This window comes from Felis catus, chromosome D1 (genome assembly GCF_018350175.1).
Source record: "Felis catus isolate Fca126 chromosome D1, F.catus_Fca126_mat1.0, whole genome shotgun sequence".
In the NCBI taxonomy this organism is placed as follows: domain Eukaryota; kingdom Metazoa; phylum Chordata; class Mammalia; order Carnivora; family Felidae; genus Felis; species Felis catus.
Window position 1 is genome coordinate 70,541,180 of NC_058377.1, and position 21,183 is coordinate 70,562,362.

Below are 21,183 nucleotides of genomic sequence, written 5' to 3' on the forward strand. Positions count from 1 at the left end.
GTATTGACTTGGCAACAATACCTCTACAGAGTTTATCATGTGCCAGGCACTAAGTATTTTGCTTACATTAGTTCACTGAAACCTCACAAGAAGTCCATGAGGTAGTAAGTACTTATTATTTGTCTCCATCTTACAGGTGAGGAAAAGGAGACATAAGAGGTTCAGTAACTTGCTCAAAGCCACAGGCAGTAAGTGGTAGAGACTGATTCCAAGCAGTCTGGCTCGATTAGGTGCCCAAAACCACTACATTACACTGAGAGCTACCTTCGGAAAACAAAATAAATGTATTGCCTCTATTTTGTCTGTATTTATGGAGTAAAATGTCCAGACCTCAAATCCTCCCCACACATCTCAGTCAACCTTGACATTGGTAATAAGCTGGCCAGAAGACAAAGGAGTGTTTCCTAGGTATGTATCACCGGCATTGCAATAAACACAGATATAAAACTATCCAGACTCCCTTCCACCTTCTGAGAGCACGATAACTACAAGTTCACCATACATAATGATTTCTCCTTCCCCTTTAAAGTGTTATCAAAATATCTCATACCCAATACTAAACTGACAAAAGGTCATGATGCTACCCAAGACTTATGGTAGAAAAATAAAACTAAGTTTTATTTTTCCAAGTACAAAATGGTTACACAACCAAAATAATAGAAACTTGCAGGATAAACTAGCAAAAACAGATGCAAGAGAATCCAACATGATGAGATAAAGGAAGTTAGTTCCATTCAACCCATAGTGAGTCTAAGATCTCTTACCTTAAGGCACTCACAGTAAGCAAGCTGTCAGCCCAAAAGAGGAAAAGAAAGAGCTTACTAGAGAAATGATAATAAGATTATAAAATTCTAGACAACTCAACTGTAATCATTTACATACATACAACAGACTAATCACTTTACAATTGTTTAAAGAACAAGAAATGATAGGGGCAGGGGTAGTCACAGTGTGAAAAGAATATAAAGATGAGTTAAGTAAAGGTCTTCCTGCATAATTGATTTATTTAGTTGTAGCACACTGTCTACTCACTCCATCCCACAAAAAAGCCACATTCATTTGAGGTCATTTTTACCTCTTGCTATTTCCTCTGCAGTGAGTCTGCAAAGTTGTGAGGCACGGTAGTGATCCTACTCATTGAACAGAAAGCAATTGAGTGAAACATACAAGCAACCAGACCTCTGGCACCCTGTGAAACCACAAGAGAGCAAGATCTTTTTTTTTTCCCGTGTTCTAACACATTTTTTAAAGTCTTTTTCTTAAGCAGCAGCATACCTTGAATGATTGCATGCTTGTCTCAAGTCACATGCTCTCTACCTAAAGTCAAGTCAACTGACACTGAAACTGGAGAGTAAGTCAAAAAAAATTTTTAAGTCAAAAATTTTAAAAGAGCTTCATTAAGCAACACTCATTTACTTGTTCATTTCCCTAATTTCAATCTATAAACAACAGCAATGGAAAATTTTTCCTGTAGAAACTCATTCATACTTAGTCTTCAAAATGAAACCAGGTTGGCCCAGAGATTTGCCTTAATCAATTTTTTAGTGCTTTCAGGAAAACTTCTGTAAAAAGCAGAGGAAAGGAATTTTTCTGAAAGGCACTAAATATACTGTGTTTGTATAAAACTGCATGGATTGACAAAAATAAAAATACTAAATAATTTATTTCGAAATTTATTTGTCAAGATCCTAAAAGCAATTATGAAAAGAAACAGGGTATAAGATATGGGAAAACCTTGAAAATACGAGTTAATCTTCTTAGTAACTTAAGCAACATAATGATAAAAGATAAACTGACTGTAAAGAACTAAATACAGGTCAATACTTTTAAACCTTTGGGGACTGTCCATAATACAGTCTCCCCTTCTACTAGCACAGAAGAGCTAGCTAATCGGGAGCAAATTTTATATTTTCTCAATACATTTCTCTTAGTGGAAAGGTGGTGGAATGGAGCAGGGAACTCCGTAAGGATGGCACTGAAGTCCCTTATTCTTTATACTTACTCTCTGAAGAATGATCAAAAAGTACCAAAATATCTAAAGTCCCGGCGGAAGGTAGGGGTTAAACCCGAGTCTGTTTGCTACTTCTGCCATGTCCTGTGTTCTGTTGGTGCACCTTTGTTTCATCACTCTGGAGTGAGTGGGAGTAGGGAGCAGGGAGTGGTCAACTTGCTAAGACCACTTTAGCCCACCTATTCCCACTTCAGCCTGGTGGGAGGAGATCCTTGTTACTGAACAAAATCTCAGAAATAGATCCTTTCCCTCCCACCCACCCCCAACTTGTTTCTGGCCCAAAGTCTAGTCTCCAGTTCAAATTCCGACTCATTCCTGAAGTTCTTCCTTTCCTATGTTTTCTTATCAGTAAGACCTCCCTACTCTCATTTGAGCTAACCCGTCTTGGGACAGAATTAGAATGCCTGAATTGGGGCACCTGGCTCAGGCAGTTGGGCGTCGCGCATCCTAATTTCAGCCCAGGTCATGATCCCAGGGTGGTGGGGTTCAGCCCCACATTGGGCTCTGTGCTGAGCATGGAGCCTGCTTGGGGTTCGTTCGTTCTCTCTCTCTCTCTCTCTCTCTCTCTCTCTCTCTCTCTCTCTCTCTCTCCCTCTCCCTCTCCCTCCCCCCCTCCCTCTCCCCCTCTACCATGCTCAACACTCAGAAGGAAGGGAGGGAGGGGAATCCTGAAGAGTCCTAGGACCGTAAGAAGAAAAAATTAAGAAAGAAAAGAACCTTGCTACACATATACAAAAATCAGGTCCAGAAGTGGTAAAAGCCAGTTCCGCCAAACTTTCAGGGAGCAGGTAATTCCAGTAGTACACAGATTCAGAGAAAATGAAAGGAGGAAATATTCCTCAATTCATGAGACCTGTAAAATCTAGATACCAAATCAGACAAGGACATTAGGTAAAATGAAAATTACAGGTCAACTTCACTAAACCATAAAAAAAAAAAAAAAAAACCCAAAAGCCCATAAATAAAATATTAGCAAACAGAATCCAACAGTATGTAAACAATATGTAAACAAGAATGCACATTATGAACCTATTCCATGAATCCAGAACAGAAAGATACATTGGCTTTTTTTTTGAAAAGTTACAAATATAATTCACCACATGAACAGATTAAAGGAAAAATAACATGATCATAACAGATACAGGAAAAGCATGAGAAAATGTCACACCTGATCTTAAAAATACATAGCAAGTGGGACTAGAGGAAACTAAAAACCTGCAGAAATATTTTTTTAACAGTGACACTTTAAAAATCAAGAACAAGAAATAATGTCCACTATTTATTTGTTTATTATTATTCATTTTATTACATTTATTCAATACTAGATTTTAAAGTCCTAACCAATGCAATATGAAAAAACAGAATTGAAAAAAAAATTATTTGATATGTTTATTAATACAGAAAACCCCACAGAAGATACAGGTTATTGCCAACGGAATTCTACAAGGTGTTTGGATACAAAAATCTATATAATGATCCCCAGAACCCCCTCCCAAAAAAAGCCATTTCTGTACACAAGCCATTACAAAACTTAAGCCAAACAGACGATGCCATTTATAATAGCAACAGTAAATATACAGTAACTGGGAGTAAATCTAATAAAATATATTCTAGACCTTTATAAAAAGAAATTATAAAGCTTTAAATAAAGGCCAGAGCACCTGGGTGGCTCCATCAGTTAAGCATCCAACTCTTGATTTTGGTTCAGGTCATGATCTCACAATTGTGAAATCAAGCCTCCATGTCTGGCTCTGTGCTGAGCGTGCAGTGCAGCCTGCTTTGGATTCTCTCTCTGTCCCCTCACCGCCCCCCCACACACACACACAAACACAACACACGTGCACAAACACACACACACACACACACACACACACACACACACCCTCTCTCTCATTCTCTCTCTAAATAAACATGTAAAAACGAAGGAAGGAAGGAAGTCAGGCGGGCAAGCAACTGGTCAGCTGGCCAAAGGCAGGGGGAGATATATCTGAAGTGAAAAGCATTCTATGTTCATGGACATAATTGTCAAAATGTCAATCTTCCTTTATATGATACAATCTAAAATAAATAAACCTATTGAGTTTACCACTGAACTTGACAGAACCACAAGATGGTTATAAAATTTATAAACAGGAAAAATACCCGAGAAATTCTTTACAAGAGTCAGCTCCATGAGAATTTTTTGCTTTGGTCAGTGAGGTTTTGCCAGCACTTATAAAGTTCCTAGCACATAGTACTGACCACAAATAATTCATTCAATGAAATTTTTATTGAATGAACACATCAGCAAGGCTTGTCCTAACCATTTATAAAATTAAGAAAGAATGACACATGGGAATGCAAGCTGATGCAGCCACTCTGGAAAACAGTATGGAGGTTCCTCAAAAAAACTAAAAATATAACTACCCTACGACCCAGCAATTGAACTACTAGGCATTTATCCACGCGATACAGGTATGCTGTTTCGAAGGGACACATGCACCCCCATGTTTATAGCAGCACTATCAACCATAGCCAAAGTATGGAAAGTGCCCAAATGTCCATCGATGGATGAATGGATAAAGAAAATGTGGTATGTAAGTATGTATGTGTGTGTATATATGTATATATACATGTGTGTATATGTACATGTATGTATATGTATGTATAGATACACACGCATACACGCACAATGGAGTATTACTCAGCAATCAAAAAGAATGAAATCTTGCCATTTGCAACTACATGGATGGAACTGGAGGGTATTATGCTAAATGAAATTAGAGAAAGACAAAAATCAGATGACTTCACTCATCTGAGGACTTTAAGAGACAAAACAGATGAACCTAAGGGAAGGTAAATAAAAATATAAAAACAGAGGGGGACAAAACAGAAGAGACTCATAAATATGGAGAACAAACTGAGGGTTACTGGAGGGGTTATGGGAGAGGGGATGGGCTAAATGGGTAAGGGGCATTAAGGAATCTACTACTGAAATCATTGTTGCACTATACACTAATTTGGATGTAAATTTAAAAAAAATAAAAATTAAATTAAAAAAATAATAATAATACTGGGGATGTAACATACAACATAATGACTATGGCTAACACCATAGTTATGGTATATATTTAAATGTTGCCAGGAGTTCTCATAAGAAAGAATAAAACTTTTCTGTAAAAAAAAAAAAAAAAAGAAAGAAAGAATGACACGGACATAGGAATAGGCAAAAAGACTAACAGAACATAATAGACGGCCCCAAAAAATCCACATACTATATAAGATTATCTGACATATAAAGAAGCAGAAGAGCAAATCATAGGAGAAGGTGCTGGAACACTGCTTAGGGATGGGGAAGAGTGGGACGGGGAGGCAGGAATTCTAAAGGACCCATAAATCTATAAACAAAGCATGCATTATCCTTAGAACCTCTCTAGAAAAGTCTCACAAATTCCTATTTTCTACATATATTTAGATGTTATTCTATCTGAAAAAATATATAGTGCTTTACCTGGAACAGTAACGGTTAATGATGTAAGTGCTTACTATATATTAGCTATTATTACGTCTGAGCCCTCAAACTCACCTTACTGGGAAGCCTTGCTTTAACCACCTCCTAGCTTTGTAACCCTGGAGAGGTTATTTGATGAGCTTCATTTCACTCATCTACAAAATGAGCTTACACAAATACCTGACAACAGACTGGTGGAGTTTGGTTTTTGTTTTTTGTTTTTTTTAATCCTTTTAGGTTTTTTATTTTAGAATGCCAATTAGTTTACAGATTTCAGAGTTTACAGTTACTAGCTTTCAGAATTGATAGTTAAGAACTTGCATTTTCAAATCCAAGAATATAGTGTGTTTTTCTATTTCTTTAAGTCTTTGTGAACCACAGTAGCATTTTTAGGTTTCTTGATAAAAATGTTACACATTTTTTTGGTGTGTAAAAGAACTTTTTGTTTGCTGTCGTACAAGGGGCCTCTTCTTCCATTCTATCTTCTATTTGGTTTGTAAAATGGTAATTTTTTACACGGAATACTACTGTGCCGTACAGAACGGAGTAGTGATTGCAGCAGCAGCAGCAACTGATCCCATTTTGAGGGAGGATGGAGTTTAGTATCTCAGTAGACTTTTCTCCATGTACTTACACAAATTTAGGACTTTCTGTCTGGGAATATTATAGAAAAGCATACAGCAAAACATTAACACATTAGAACCTCTACAACATAATTTGGTTTTCCTTCCTTGAACAGCACTAAACATGACCTCATTATCCCATGGCATGGAACCCAAAGATAGTAGTAAAGGCTTCAGAAGAATATGTACAAATCTGAAGATCTCAGGGCATATACCTAATGCTTTATTTTTCACCAGATGAGAAACAGTGACAGCTTAACACTACAACCATATGTTATACAGCTTCTAAAATGCTGCTATTATATAATTTTTAGCATTTTGTATACTGAACTTTCTGTGCCAGGAAGTGTGCCATTGTTAACTATTTTACAGATGCTTAAATTGTATTTAAATTATCAAGTTTCACTGATTCTGAAATTTGTTTAGTAAGACTTTTGAAAGCTAAGCAATGATTAAAAAAAATAATAGGGGGTAAAAGTTCTATATCTTTACTCCCATTCACATAACAAAATCAGGAGTTCCAATTCAATTTAGGACATAGTTTCCAGTAAGAGTAAAATGTGTGAACTTCCTATGTTTAGCACACACTGGCTGCCCCCCAGAAATACCCCTTCTGTACCTCATTTGTAGTTTACCACAGCTACCCTCATCTGAACTTCAGATTACAACTTGAGCCCTGAATTTCAGTTCCATACCCTCTGAGCACTCAAGCCCTTGCTTTGTTAGTATATTACTTTGAACTTCTAATTGTTATGTTGTTCCACAGAAAGCATCCATCATTATTTCTCTTGTATTGGGGGGAGGAGAAGGGGGCCTCTCTCCCTCAGTATTTTTTTTTATTTAAAAAAAAATTTTTTTAACGTTTATTTATTTTTGAGACAGAGAGCATGAACAGAGGAGGGTCAGAGAAAGAGGGAGACACAGAATCTGGAACAGGCTCCAGGCTCTGAGCTGTCAGCACAGAGCCCAACGTGGGGCTTGAACTCACGGACCGCTAGATCATGACCTGAGCCGAAGTCGGACACTTAACTGACTGAGCCACCCAGGCGCCCCTCTCCCTCAGTATTTTGTTCCTTCTCTTCACAGTCCTTGGCACTAAAGTGCTCAGTGGATACTACTGCCTGACATCCAGTCCTATCTAAGTACTAAGTACTTAGAAACTAAGTACTACACTATTATGGGATCCCAGGCACTTGAAAGAATACTGTAACATGCACTACCCAGATTTATGTTTAGCCTTTAGCAGTGAAGGCAAACTGCAAACATAAAATTCATTTAAAAAAAAAGTCTGTCCCCTACTGGGGGTGGAAGGGTGGGGACACTGAGCAACCAAGCAGTTGAAATTCATGTCATATCTTACATAATTTAAATGTTAAGCAGAGAAAGCAAACATTGCAAATCTATTAAAAGTATGATTTGGCTTTTTAGCTCAGCTGTGGCAAACTAGGCATTCATTTGTTAAAGAAAAAAAACAACTCAGATAAAGCAGAAATAGCACAAACCCATTAATACAAATTAAGTCAAAACAACAGTGGTGTGTTTTAAGACATACTATGCATGCATGAGTTTCATTATACAAGATGTTATAGTTAAAACACCACTAAGTGTACTCAAAATGATATGTAAAAATAAAAATAGCTGAACAAAGGGTGGTCAAACCTCAAAACAAGTGCTATAACCACCACCCAAAAATGCAAAATAGAGGAAGTGGTCTTTTTCAGAGTTTAAGAGGGAAAGAAATTCTCATTCTATCTAACTTTATTCCACTGGGGAAGGGAGTTCCACGGAGGAAAATCAGTTTCATGCTCTTCCTGTGTGTTAAAAGAACAAATACTTTGTCGTTACTAACACTAAAAAAGGCAAGCAGTATTGTGTTAGTGTCAGAAACATTTTTATCAGTACTAGCAAAACTGACTTTTAATTTGCAGAAACTGCAAAAACAGTCTGCAATAGTTTGCATGTGTACACACACACTCACTCTCTCTCTCTCCCCCCCAAAAAGAAGCACAGAAGGCTTACTCCAAGAGAATAACCGATTATCCTATCAATTTTCACTTGATTTCATTTGAAAGGCATCAGTTACCACTGCTACTAGAATTATGACAACATGAATTCATGCAATAAAACCCAAACAATATAAATTCTCCCCCTACTTAACCAATCTCTAAATGCTTTAGGGAAAGAGAAAATGTGCACTACCTACTTCACCTCCCAACCAGCTCTTCATAGATTTGCACACATTCTTGCCCACAGCCACAACTCATGAGGAGAAAAAACACTCATGGATGAAAAGGTAACTTACTCCCCACCCACACTACAGGTAATGAAGATAAATGCTGCTCCTTAAAAGTCACTGTAAAATAAAGACACTAAAACACAGGTCAAACATGAGAAAGTATGGAGGGAAAAATACAAAGAGGCCAAACCAATAATCGTGATCAAGTGGCTTTAGTAGAAAAAAAGAAGCTCAACAGGATTTCTTTTTATTTTTTTTAAGGTTCATTTATTTGGGGAGGAGGGAGTGGGAGTGGGAGAGGGGCGGAGAGAGGGAGAGAGAGAGAATTCTGAGCAGGCTCCACATTGTCAGTGCAGAGCCCGACACAGGGCTTGACCCCACAAACTATGAGATGACCAGAGCCGGTATTAAGTCCGACACTTAAATGACTGAGCCACCCAGGCACCCCAGGATTTCTTTTTTTTTAACTAAGCAATATTTTAATATATATACATAAATATTTTTTTTTGGTTTCTTTCCTGAAAATGATTTTTCTCTTATTTTCTTTACTTTTATTTTTTAGTTTTTAAAATTTACATCCAAATTAGTTAGCATATAGTGAAACAATGATTTCAGGAGTAGATTCCTTAATGCCCCTTACCCATTTAGCCCATCCCCTCTCCCACAACCCCTCTAGTAACGCTCAGTTTGTTCTCCATATTCATAAGCCTCTTCTGTTTTGCCCCCCTCCCTGTTTTTATATTATTTTTGTTTTCCTTCCCTTAGGTTCATCTGGTTTGTCTCTTAAAGTCCTCAGATGAGTGAGTCATCTGATTTTTGTCTTTCTCTAATTTCACTTAGCATAATACCCTCCAGTTCCATCCACGTAGTTGCAAATGGCAAGATTTCATTCTTTTTGATTGCCGAGTAATACCCCATTGTATATATATACCACATCTTCTTTATCCATTCATCCATCGATGGACATTTGCTCTCTTTCCATACTTTGGCTATGGTTGACAGTGCTGCTATAAACATGGGGGTGCATGTGTCGCTTCGAAACAGCATATCTGTATCTCTTGGATAAATACCCAGCATTTATGCTGGGTCGTAGGGTCCCAAGATTTCTTTTTAAATAAAATCTAACAATGTGGTGCTCAGAAGGCTAACAACAAAAGGGTAGGCAAAAAATGCATCAAACTGAGTCCACAGAAGAAATCAAGTATGAAAACATCAATATTGAACATGGTAAAATTTATTTGGCAACAGCTACAGCCAGATTCTTAAATGCCATCATGAAATAATGGAACGATATTATTTAGGCAACAAAAAGTATGAATCGGTGCAAAAACTATTAGAACCACTGGAAGTTGAAAAAAATATTATGGCACATAGTCAAAAATATAGGACACAAAGCAGAGAAGATTCATGAAGATTCAATGTACATCAACCAAATTTTATCCTTTCAAGCAGACGCAGATTTGCCACAAAATGAACGAAGATTGGGCCCTTCATTCACTCATGCCCTTCATTTACACGAATGACTTCTTTTCTCATTCTAAATAAATATCCATCCGTGTATATAATTCTGTAGCCTCTTTCTTAAAGGGGGAACGCCAAAACTACACAGGCTTTGGGCCCCTCAACATTTGAAAGATATCTTCTCTAATGTCCAAAAATTCCAGAATGCTAAAAATAGAATAAAAGAGCAGAAATCAACCAAAATTTAAATTTCAAATATAAAATAATTTGAATGAGAAAAAAATTAAAACAAGATTTCTACAAATACCTAATGACTAATGCAATTTTCACAGGTGAAATCATAATTTTGAATGTTTATCAAAAGAAAAAAAGCAATAAAATATAAAACTTTAAAAAAAAATGATTAAACCCAAAGGAAAACAGAACATAATAAAAGATAAAAACAAAGATCTATCAATTGATAGCACTGACAATTTAAGAACTAATACTTTGGGATGGGGGTGGAGACCATTCTAGAAAATCTAAATGAGTACCACTGGGCAGGAATAGCTTAGTCATCTTGGATTCTGTGAAAAAGAGGCAGTATGTTGGCATTTGGTAGCACTCAAAAAAAATATCCAGAAAATACATATATTCAAGGGAAAGAGGCTGTAACAAAAATAAGATAAAGATACTCTTCTACACAGACCTATAATAGAATTAAAATGCTTCATTATGGTAATATTTTCACAAAATTTAAAAAAGAAAAAAAAAATTACACACAAAGCTGTTATCTCAAAAAGGAGAGAAGTGAATTAACAGAAGATAAAACGGACAAAATTCTCTAAGAACTAGGAACAGAATGAGTATCTGGAATAATGACCATAGTGATAAGCCCAGATTTTTAAAATGCACAATTTAAAACTCTTGATGCATGTGAAGATGAATATGTCATCCCATTCATCCTACAAGACAAATATGATCTTGATCACAGCTTTTATGTACCCAGAAAAGGGAAATAAACACACATACGATACAATTAAAGTAAACCAGAAACTGACCAGGTAAAATGATAGTATATAAAATTCTTCAGTGTACTAATATACCCTAATCAAGTGACGTATATCCTAGATATTTCTTACCAATTCAACATCAAGGGATACTACTAATAATGGTCTAACAATAACAAATGCCAAAGAGCATCTGATAAAATTACACTGCTAATAGTAACATTAAAAACCCTCATAGGATACTTAATCCAAAAAATCTGCAAAAATTTTTATATGATGTAGAGAAATAAAATCAGAAGCAAAATAAGGACATCTACTACCACGTTTAACTATTTTGTTATTTTTAAAGTTTAAAAGTTCTGGCCAATGGAGTAAAACTATAGATATAGGATGTAAATATTAAAAGGGAAGAAATATGTATAGAGACAGATGTTATGAACTTATGGTGATCATTTCCCAATATATGTAAACACTGAATCGTTATGCTGTACATTTGAAACTAGTATATCTCCATTATATGTCAACAAATAACATTGTGTAATAATAATATAGTATATAATACATATCACATTATATATAATAGAAACAAACAACAAGTCAAGGAGAAAATATTTACAATACATATAGCTGACAAAGGACTTGTATTTCAAATTTATTTTTTTTTAAACGTTTATTCATCTTTGAGAGACAGAGAGAGACAGAGCATGAGCGGGGAAGGGGCAGAGAGAGGGAGACACAGAATCTGAAGCAGTCTCCAGGCTCTGAGCTGTCAGCACAGAGCCCGACACGGGGCTCGAACTCATGAACTCATGAAGATCACGGCCTGAGCTGAAGTCGGCCGCTCAACTGACTTAGCCACCCAGGCGCCCCCCCCCCCCGCCTTTTTCTTTTTAAAGGAAGGACTTAAGTTCAAATGGAAGAAGCCTTGCAGCTCAGTTACACCAACAACCCATTTTTTTAAAAAGACAAAGGATTTTAAAAGACAAATGGGATGTACATAAAAGGATGTTCAGCGTCATCAGAGAAAAGCAAATTAACACCACAGTGAGATGCCACTACATATCCAGCAGACTGGCTAAAATATGCTGGTAAGAACCCAGAATGACTGGAATTTCCATACATCTTTGGTGGGAATAGAAACTGGTACAACCTTTTCACAAGAAACTGTGAAACGACATTCCAAAGTTAATGACTTTATGACCTTACCATATGACCTGATCATCTACAACTTGGGTTTTTTTTAAGTTTTATTTATATGAGGGGGTGGGGACAGCAAATGAAGGGCAGAGAGGGAGAGAGAATCCCAAGCAGGCTCCACACTGTCAGTGCAGAGCCCGATATGGGGCTCAAACTCATGAACCCATGAGATCATGACCTGAGCTGAAATCAAGAGTCAGAGGCTTAACTGACTGAGCCACCCAGGTACCCCTCCACAACTTGGTTTTAATCCAAGAGAAATGAAAACATAAATCCATATAGTAACATATAGTATATGAATGTTCAGTGCAGCTTCATTCATAGTTCCTAAGAACTGGTAACAACCCAAATGTTCCATCAAAGAGTAAATAAATTATGGTATATCCATAGTATGGAACACTACCAAGCAACAAATAGGAACAAACTACCAAAATAAGCAAGATCATGGATGAATCCCAAAAATATGCAAAGCAAAAACATACCAGACAAAAAAAGAGTATGTTCTTTATAATTACAGGATATAAAGTCCAAATCAGGCAAAATTAAATGATACTAATTAAAGTCAATATAGTGGTTACCTTTGGAGGTTACTAATTGGAAATAGACACAAGGGACTTTCTTGGGGTGATGGAGTATTCTTTATCTTGCTTGTGATCATGGCTACATAGTTTTGACACAAAAATTTGTCGAAACTCAACTAATACACTGAATATGGTTGCATTTTATCATGTGATTACGACTAGAGAATGAAAATGTGGGAAGTAATGGAGTGGATAAGCAGGCATAGCAGGGAACTTTTACTTTTTATTTTACATGCGGTTGTATTGCTTTCATCTTTGCATATGATATGGTAAAAAAAAAAATCTTATTTTTAATGAAATCTTCACTAATGTTTCACTTAGGGTTTTTCTGTTTGTTCGTTCGTTTGTTTTGAGAGTAAATGAGCAGGGGAGGAGCAGAGGAAGAGGGGAAGAGAGAGAATCACAAGCAGGCTCCAAGCCCAGCACAGAGCCCAACTGGGGGCTCGATCTCACGAACCATGAGATCATGATCCGAGCTGAAATCAAGGGTTGGACACTAAACCGACTGAGCCACCCAGGTGCCCCTCACTTAGTTTTTCAGTTTTTAAAAAATCACACATACATTATCATTGGAGCAAAAGAGAAACCAAGACATAAATCTCTTATAAAAGACAGAAGAGAATTTGGTCACAGAAAAATAAAGACATGCAAGTCAGATTTTAAGAAAGATGTTTTCCTAAGGTTTAAGTAATAAAATAAATCTTGAGTTTAGTCTATTCTGTGTTTACCACATAATGGAGAAACTAACTGAAGTAAAAGATATACAGAGGCTTTTTCTATCAATTAGCAAATTTATTTACAACTTTATAATTATAAAATAATGACCACTGTAGAAAACGTCTAACAGTATAAAGAAAACAACTCCATATTTGGATCCTTTCTTCCTGTTGTTTTTTCTTTTATTTTAAGGAGGAAAATCAGAATAAAACTTATACCATTTTATATTTTTTCTCTGTGTAAATGATAGCATGAAAACTTCCTGTTTCATCATATACACTCCCAAAACCATTTTTCACAGACTGCATTGATCTGCCTTATGTCCACTGGAAGAATGAACTATATTTTAACCATTGGCCTATTTAGGACAATGAGAGCATGTCACCATTATAAATCATATCACAATAAATCTTTGTAAAACAATCTTTATGGTTCTTATTCATTTCCTTAGTAAAAATCCCTGGAGGTCAAATCCTCAAGTCAAAGGATAAGGCTAGACTATCGATAAAGTACAAGCTGTACTCTAGAAAGCTACTGGTCACCAACTGTATTCCCTTAAGAGTGCATTCAGCAGCACTGAAGTTTTTAAAATTCTTTTTCCCTATTATAGAATATATATTGTAAGTGCAGTGAAGAAAATCCAGACACAGAAAAAAAAGAAACCAAAAATAAAAATCATCCAGAAATGTTTACTCTTAAGTCCTTGTTTCCCTGTGCATATGTAATTAAACTTGTATTGTACTGTATATGGTTTTATAATCTACTTTCCTCCCCTACTTAATGAGCATCTCCTCCTTGCCAAGGTGTCTCAAAATTAATTTTAATAACACTAGCCATTACTCAATCCATCTTTATCACTGACCACAAAACCATTTCCAAAATGTTAAAAGTAACATTGTTACAAAACGTATCTAAATTTTCTACCATTCTACTAGTAAATTACTTCTACTAGTAAATTACTATATCGGGAAAAACTCCTTGAAATATAGCCACACTGGATCATAGTATATGAAATTTAAGGCTTAATTCAGCTTTTAAGATTCCAGGAGCAGTGTAAGAGAGTATCCTTATCCCCATATCTTTACCTACAATAGGTAACCTTTCACTGATCTTTGTCAATGGGTAATTTAAAAATGGCTTATTGGGGCGCCTGGGTGGTGCAGTCGGTTAAGCGTCCGACTTCAGCCAGGTCACGATCTCGCGGTCCGTGGGTTCGAGCCCCGCGTCAGGCTCTGGGCTGATGGCTCAGAGCCTGGAGCCTGTTTCCGATTCTGTGTCTCCCTCTCTCTCTGCCCCTCCCCCGTTCATGCTCTGTCTCTCTCTGTCCCAAAAATAAATAAAAATGTTGAAAAAAATTTTTTTTAAATAAAAATAAAAATAAAAACAAAATAATAAAAATAAAAATGGCTTATTTAGCACCCCCCTTTTTTTGCTACTCAGAGATAATTTAAAACATTTACTATATTTTGGTTCTTAATTGCTCATCATATTGCCATTTTTTTCTTTTAGCATATAAGAACTGTTGGATCATCAGCATATTTTTTAAAAATATATTCAATTCTGACATGCCTCTAATGTAAACTATTAAATTACTAATTTGGGTAAAAATTTATTGAAAAGCATTTATGTACATCTAGATTATTTTCCCTATTTCTGAGACTCTCATCAAGCTTTGTCTTGTTTCTATCCTTTCCACCCTTTCAGGAGGAAAAAAATATATATATATCACTGTCCTCAACTTTTGATGCTTCGTTTGTGCTCTAGATTCAATCTTCCACTTTATCAAAGGTCCTTGCCATCAACAGTACCTTCCTTCTCTGGTGTATTTCCTATCATACTAGCTCTTCTTCAGCATATAAGTAAGAATTTTTAATTTTAAAACACATGTACCCCCGGGGCACCTGGGTGGCTCAGTCAGTTCATGATTTCACAGTTCAGTTCGTGAGTTCAAGCCCTGTATTGGACTCACAGCTATCAGTGCAGAGATCCCTTGGATCCTCTGTTCCCCTCTCTCTCTGCCCCTCTCCAGCTCACACTCTCTCAAAAAGAAACATTTTTTTTCAATTTGTAATAAAATTAATAAAACACATGCACCTCAGTTTTTACCTTCCTTCTTTCTCCCCCATCGATATTTTTCTTAACCTCCCATTCAGTGTAATCTGACTTCTATTGCTATCATCCCACTAACACTGCCTTCTGTGACTTACTCATTGCCAATGAGTAAGTATTAGGATTTTCACCCTTGGATTACTTAACCAATCTAACATATGTGACTCTGCTCAATACTCAACATTTCCTGAAGTTCTCTTCTACTGGTTTCTGCAATACACGGTTTTTGTCTCTAGCTCTCCGGTGGGTTCTCTTGGGTCATTTTGTTCCTTTTCTTCTGCCTATCCTCTTTTAAATGGCAGCCTTCCAGGATTCCATCTTGAGCCATGTTGACCTCCTCCACATGGGTAAGCCTCATCTACACAAGCTACCCTCAACAATCACGTATTATTTTAAATTCCCCAATCTACCTCTTCTCCCAGATCACTTTCCTACGCTACTTTTCAAGTTATAAATAGGGATAACAAAGAGCTGCCCCTGAAATACCTCAAACACAACAGGTACAGAGCTGAACTCCTTATAAAATCAAGTTGACTGGCATAATTACTAGCAATGTGAATCAAGAGGCATAAAAATAGTAATCCATTTTTAAGCTAATAACCTAAAGTCACCCATCCCATTCACACCCCCACCAGCAAAGTCCCAGTAGGGAGCCTAGCATTCCACTCTCAAGGCTATAAAGGCCCCATTAGGATGATGTTAGAGTATGTCAAGCAGGGAGCCAGGGCTTTCGTCCCTGCCAGTCAGTAATGAACTTCTCTCCCTGAACAGTTCCAATGGAGATTATGTGGGGAAGCCTGGACTCTCACCTAGGAGTAATATGTAATGCCCCCCCGCCCCCCAACCAAGGTTTCCATGGAGGCTCAATCTCTACCTGGCAGTAATGAGGCAGCACCTCCACCTTCCTTTTCCTGCCAAAGTAGTATAAAAAAAAAGTCAGCTAAAATAAATGGTTTGAGTAAGATCCAAAGACTCAGAACAAAGTATAAAAACGTATAAGATTTCAATTAGAAAATGCAAAAACTGTCATGATGAGCACTGGGTGTTGTACGGAAGTGATGAATCACTGAATTCTACTCCTGAAACCAATACTGCATTATGTACTAACTAACTAGAATTTAAATAAAAATTTGGGGGAAAAAATCAAAATCCAAGAAGATCTCAAACAGAATGACAAAAATAACCAAAAGAACCAACATCAAGATGACAGAGATGTTAGAATCATCTGATGAAGACATTAAGGCAGACGGTCTTGATAAAATATTCAAGAATGTTTGAAATAAATGGGGGAAAAGTCTCAGAAATCAAAGTCTCAACAAACAAATATGCTTTAAAGAACCAAATGGGAACTTAAACTGGAAAAAAAAACAATAACCAGAAAAAAAGTTCAGAGAAAGGTCTAAACAGCAGAATGGAAGAAGAAATATTCAATGGACTGAAAGATAGAAAAACAGAAACTACCCAATCTGAAAAACTGAGAGATTGGGGGGAAAAAATGGGGGGGTTGAGCCTCACAGCCCCAAGGGACTATAACAAAAGATCTAATATTCACATTATCGGAATCCCGGAAAAGAGAGGACAGAGAGGGGCTGAGAAAATACTTGAAGAAATAATAGCTAAAAACTTCTCAATGTGGCAAGACAAAAACCTACAGTGAAGCAGCTGAGCAAACCCTATAAAGGAAAAAACACAAAGAAATCCATACCAAGACACATAATAATTAAACCTCTAAAAACTAAAGAAAAAGTCTTAAAAAGGCAGAGAAAACACCTTACCTATAGGGAGAAAAACAATTAGAATGTCTACAGATGGTTCATCAGAAACCATGGAGACCAGAAGTGACACAATTTTTTAGATGCTAACCAAAAAGGACTATCAACCCAGAATCCTATATCCAGGAAAAAAAGTTGCCTCCAGGAATGAAAATAAAGCAAATAAAAGTGACTATATCACCAGCAGACTTAACTCTAAAAGAATGGCCAAAGAGGTTCTCTAAACAGGAGGGAAACAAAGAAGGAATCTTGGGAAGGAAGGAAGGATGGATGAATGGATGGATGGACACAGCAAAAATATGGATAAGTAGGACAGACTTGCCTTCTCTTCAGTTTTCTACAATACGCTTGTAAGTTGAAGAAAAATTATAATACTGTTTGATGTGTTTCAATATGTATGTAAAGGAAAGCCTGAAAATAATTATAAGCAGGAGAGAGGGAGTAAAAAGACATAAAGGGAAGTAGGTTTTTATACTTCACTCAAACTGGCAAAATGAAGGGGCGGACTGGGTGGTTTAGTCAGTTGAGCACCCAGGTCTTGGTTTTGCCTTGGGTCATGATCTCAGGGTTCTGGAGATCGAGGCCCGCGTCATCAGGCTCTGCATTGAGGGCGTCATCAGGCTCTGCATTGGGATTCTCTCTCTCTCTCGCTCTCTCTCTCTCTCTCTCTCTCACTCTGTCTTTACCTCTCCTCCCCCTCTCCCACTCACAATCTCTCTTTCTCTCAAAATAAATAAACATTAAAAAAAAATAAAACTGGTAAAATGACAATACCAGTTGACTACAATAGTAGATGGAGATGGTAACAGCACTTGAGGGATTTTAGCTTTTTTGTGGGTGTTCTAGGTATAATAGGCTAAAATCCCACAGGTACTATTTTTCCATCTCCATTATATTGATGAGGAAATTAAAGCTCCAAGTTGAGAAAATACACAGACAGTTGTTAAGTAGCAGATGAGACTCAATCCCATAGTTACCTGGCTCCAAACCCAGACTTCTTTTTCACTACATTAAAAAAGGGTTCTTCGAATTAAATCTTCATTTAAAAATGTGGGTGGTGGCGGCGGTAGAGGGGGTCCATTAACCTCTAACTGAAATTTAGCATTTAATTTCCTTCAATAAACCACTGTAGCAATACCTGTGACAGTCACCAAAAAAAAAATCACAGATATTTCATGTAACAGTTATTGCAGGCAAATCAGGTTAGCATTTATACTCAACACCAGTTAAAAAGGAAAACTTTTGTTTTTAATATTTCAATAACTAGACTTAAATGTAATTGGTTTCCTTTATAAACCTAGATATTTTATTTTATACATTCAAAAAACTGTATTCTGAGGAGTTCATACGTTTCACCAGACTGCCAAAAGAGTTCTTTGTACAAAAAAGGGTGAGGAACCCCTGCGTGTAGAACATTTCCCAAATTTTATTTCAAAAATCTTAATGGACCACAGCTTCCACTTGCCACTGGAATGGGTAGAACGGCTCTGTTTGAGGAGATGCCAAGGAAAGAAAACCTTTAAAGTCAAACTATGTCAAAAGCAAAACACTTTTTCAAGTTCTCAAAAATCAATACCGTAAAAGTCTAGTCCTTAGATGACATTCAGAATCTATCAAAAAAAATCACCAAGAAACCCCCAGCATACACCATGAATTCATATGTGGTAATCTCCAAAAGAAGGAGATAATTCAAACCTCTAAACTCGGGAACAAGGTCATTAATTCCACCTTCCCCAACCTTCCACCTTTTACCCACCCCAGCCCACCCACTTCCTCTTAAACTCACACTGTAATCTATATAAATCTAAAGGTGCCCTTAAATCACGTTTTCAATCAATCTCTTTGTTGAGAATTAGCAACATTCCAGTATACATACTTTCACGAAGAACACAGAGTTCCTCTTCTCTCTCCCATCTTACCTCTCCAAAAAGCAAAAATATCCAAATAAAGGCAAAACTTTTTAGATGAATAACCACCAAGTGCATTTTTTCTAATCCCATGATCATCCAAACTTGGAAATAAGATTCCTTTCATTCACAAAGCCACCAAAAGGGTAACACATTTTAAAATAAATAAATAATCCTACCCATCCCCCTAAAAAAATTATCAACTCTTGATGAAACATGCCCTCAGCCCAAAAGTTATCCACTTTAGAGATGAGCAAAAATGTCGAGAGTATAGTGCAAAGCACTGGCCTAGTATATGGTACTCTAGATTTTCTTTTAATCCTTGGTCACACCTACCTAAAACCACATTATGTGAGCATTCATTTTGTGCATCTACAAATAGTATTAAGAAATTTGTGATGGGAAAAGTTAAAGGTATCACTTCTTCATACAGGAAATTTACGGCAAAATTAATCATCAGTTCCTGTAACCAAGATGAAATCAGAGGCAGTGCTTTGGAGAAAGCTACAATAACAGTATATAGTAATTTTAGAAGCAAATCAAAACACACATATACACACACATCCACACAAAACAATTTTGCTCACAAGTTCAAATATGAACTTTTTGTTGTAATAAAAATTGTACTCAATTTTTATTTGCTGTTTGGTCAGGGAAAAAAAATAAAAAGTTTCCCACCCTGAAGGAAAACCCCTAAAGAACACACTTGTGTCTTGTCAACCAAGTCGTGATACCTTGAACATCATATGAAAAGCTAAGAGTTTCCATTTGACTACATTGTTGTTCTTCATTAACCATAAAATAACTCGGAAAATGTTTTATGAAGAAAAAAATATTAAAAATATGTATGCATACCTACCTCCCAACTTAGGAAATAAAAAATTAGCAACAATTCTCGACCCTTATATGTCTCTCGAAAGTCATATTCTCCCATCTTCCTCAGCCCCACCCCAAGAGGTGATCGATCCGTACTTAAATCTGTTGTTTGTCATTCTCATGCGTGATCTGTCCATACAGTGAATACCTCAGCTTTCTTATGCTGCATTTTAGAGAGGATGCCATTACAAACCTTAGTCCCTCCACTAGCTTCCAACAGTGCCCTCTTCATCAACAGCTCTAGTAGAAACCCATCAAGTCATCAAGTGTGCTTCTGAGGAAATCTCATTCACTGATCCCACCTCTATTCAGTGCTCCCTCCAGATCCATACTGGTAACAGGTAGCAGAATTCCATCCATTAAATGAGATTATATCACTCCTTTCAGTTCCCCTCTAGTAAGTGTTGGCATTTTTTTTAATGTTTATTTATTTTTGAGAAAGAAAGAGAGAGAGAGAGAGAGAGAGAGAGAGAGAGAGAGAGCGCGTGCACAAGTGGGGGAGGGAGGGAGAAAGGGGGACAGAGGATCCAAAGTGGGCTCTGTGCCCCCCAACAGCAGCAAGCCCTATGCAGGGCTCCAACTCACGAACTGTGAGATCATGACCCAAGCTGAAGTCAGATGCTCAACCAACTTAGCCACCCAGGTGCCCCAGTGTTGGGGGTTTTATTCCAATATAACATTCATAGGCTGTAGTAAGATGATTATTGTATTTTAGGAGTTGGGAAACCCAATCTCAGCTTCCCTGCTTACTTGGTATAGGACCATGGGCAAATAGCTGCTTCCCAAGCCCCCATCTCCTCTTCTACAAGATGGAAATAACAATGACCATGATCACCACCTTGCAATCATAAAGGGTTATTGCTGGTATTAAAAGGAAACCATATACACAAAAGTTCCCTGAATGCTCAAGTGCAAAACATCATAAAAGGTAAGTTCTAGTTAGTATAAAAAATTCTTTTTTTTTAATTTTTTTAATGTTTTTTATTTATTTTTGAGACAGAGAGAAAGACCATGAGCAGGGGAGGGGCAGAGAGAGAGGGAGACACAGAATCGGAAGCAGGCTCCAGGCTCTGAGCTGTCAGTACAGAGCCCGATGTGGGGCTCCAACTCACGAACTTTGAGATCATGACCTAAGCCAAAGTTGGATGCTCAACCGACTGAGCCATCCAGGCGCCCCAGTATAAAACTTCTTAAGAATTATTTTTAAAAAGTTA

At 37.0% G+C, this 21,183-nt stretch overlaps 1 protein-coding gene across 1 annotated transcript in view; it reads right to left on the reverse strand.

The window, feature by feature from the left end:
• RRAS2 (RAS related 2) overlaps positions 1-21,183 on the reverse strand; it is a 74,826-nt gene that overhangs the window by 36,632 nt on the left and 17,011 nt on the right. The window lies entirely within an intron of this gene.